Below are 2,705 nucleotides of genomic sequence, written 5' to 3'. Positions count from 1 at the left end.
ATATTATGTAGTTCAATAATTTGTTCATACTATATTTGCTATTATTGCACCTATATTCATACAATGTAAGTCAATACTTTCTTATGCTAGTCTTATCCACTTTGGTTGTTGTGGTAGGCAGACTAATGGCTCCACCCAAAATTGTCCATGTTCCAATCCCCATAGCCTGTACACATATTATGTTACATGGCAAGGGAGAATTAAGGTTGCAGATGAAATAAAGATTGCTAAGTCAGTTGCTAATCAACTGACTCTAAGATAGAGAGATTATCCTGAATTATTTAGGAGGACCCAGTGTAATTCCAAAAGTCCTAAAAAGGTGGAAGAGGGAGACAGAAGAGTCAGTGTTGAAATGATGTAATGTGACAAAGACTCATCCAGACATTGCAGGTTTTGAAAATGGAAGGGGGCCACGAACTAAGGAATATTGGAGGCCTCTAGAAGCTGGAAAAGGCAAAAATACAGATTGTCCTCTAGAGTCTGAAAGAAAAGAATGTAGCTCTTCTAATATCTTGATTTTAGCCTAATGAGACCCATTTTGGAATTCTGACTTCCAGAACTGCAATACATTAAATTTGTGTTGCTTTAAGCCACACAAGTATGTAGTAATTTGTTAAAGCAGTAATAGGAAATGAATACATGTCAATATTGTACTAGCTTTTACAACACTATGATATTTCATTGAACTTAAAATGTCATTCAATTAGAAAGGTAACATTTTATTGCTATTAAATAGAATTACGTCAATTAATCTCTGACAGAATGCTTTCTTATCACATTAACTATAAGATGCATCATAATTTCAAAAATGTTAACATGTAGACAAAAGTGAATTTTAGAATATTTGAAGCTTTCCTTCTTTTTCTATTCACTAAAGCAATTTGCATAAAAAGAAATTATCAACTTCTCAAAGGTTTGGTAAACTAACCTCTGAAACCAAGTGTCTTCATTTGGAGAAGGCAATATTTTTGCTTAATGATTAATCCTATCTAAAGTTTTGAATTTTTCTTCATCAGTAACCTGAATATTCTTATATATATAGATGTATGTATGAGTGTGTTTATACATACATGCATATTTATGTGTAGTTAATAATAATATTTCAGTTCATAATTTCTCATCTGTATTCATAAGAGTAGTTAATTAACACTGTTTGTATTTTTGTAAATTTTCTAATTGGTTTTGTCTTTACTACTTTACCTCATAGACAGCTGTCTTCATTTTGCTTGACTGAGCACCATCTTTCAGTTAAAGCCTGAACAGATCGTCCAAATTTTCTCTGCCTTAAAATCCTTATTCCTAAAACACAGCATCTCATGGCTCCAGATGGAGCATATCTAATCCTGCTTGAATTTTCTCCTGATAATGGTAATAGGAACTCGTATGCAATTAGAGAGCTTGATTTCAATTGTAAATTGTATGGGGAGAAGATATTGTGACAGCTTAAGTATTTATTTTCATCTCTTTTATCAATTGCCTCAGTGTACCTTGCCCAAACTTTAGCCCCATTTGGCAAACATCTAGAACAATATTTAGTCCACCAATGTATTATTGAAAAAGTTATGACTAGAATGTAGAAGAAAACAGGAAGGCATAGATTATAACTATTGACTTAATTTTTGAGGTCACCAGTTGGAATAAATAAATTTGGACTGGATTTGTAAAGAAGAGAGAATTTTGAACCATGGTCATAGGTGAAAGATCTGAATTAACAGATCAAACAAAAAGTAGGCTGGATCTTCAGCCTAGGGCATGAAGGGCAGGGAATAACAGAATTATCCCTAGCTGTTAGATATTTCCAAGAAAAAAAAAAACATCAATTTAGGATGTTTGGTTTCAGTTAATACAGAGAAATATCACCCATAGATTCTAACAGTTTTGGCATGTAACACATTCTCAAAAATCTTTGTTAAATTAGTGAATAGTTTATATATTCCATAAGTTAGACATTCTCCATATCAACTATCTCTAATTTAAGTTTTCCTCTTCACCATACACACATTTCTATCAACAGGAAACTTGAGTAATATAGAAGTTAGAATTTAGACTTTACAAAGTTTAGACTCAAGTACACTGATGATTACAATTTTACTAGTAAGTGATTGTATTCTGGTGGTACTGGGGCTCATCATCTTTAAACATTAAGTAGTACCACCTTTCTCATTAATCCAAAAAGCTCATGGAATTATACTACCCTCTTTTTCGTCTAATAAATGTTATTGTTCTTAATGATGAGACTATGTCATTGTCCATTTTGGTGTATAAATACTTATTGTAGGGATTATATATCCACACAGATATAGATATATTTGCACTATTGACATTTTGGACTGGATAATTATTTGTTGTGGGGGCTGTCCTATACATTATAGGTTATTTAGTATTATTGTCCCTTGCCTTTACCCATCAGATATCAGTGGCAACAGTTGTGACAGCCAAAAATGTCTCCAGCCATTACCAAATACCCCCCAGGGGTCAAAATCACCCTTGTTGAGAACCACTGAAGAATATCAATAGTAAATTAAAAAAACGTGTTTGTATTATCTTTCCCTGTTTTCCTTTAACTTAGATAATTACTAATTCCCAACCATTTAATACAATTGTTTTTCCTCATATCTTCCATTTTTTGGCAAATAATAACTTTTAAAAAATCACCAATTCAATGGTTCTTTATTTTAGGACAATTTAGCCTAAATCATTTGGAA

This window comes from Propithecus coquereli, unplaced genomic scaffold (assembly GCF_000956105.1).
Source record: "Propithecus coquereli isolate 6110/MARCELLA unplaced genomic scaffold, Pcoq_1.0 Scaffold93, whole genome shotgun sequence".
Taxonomy (NCBI): domain Eukaryota; kingdom Metazoa; phylum Chordata; class Mammalia; order Primates; family Indriidae; genus Propithecus; species Propithecus coquereli.
This window is presented reverse-complemented; position numbering follows the sequence as displayed.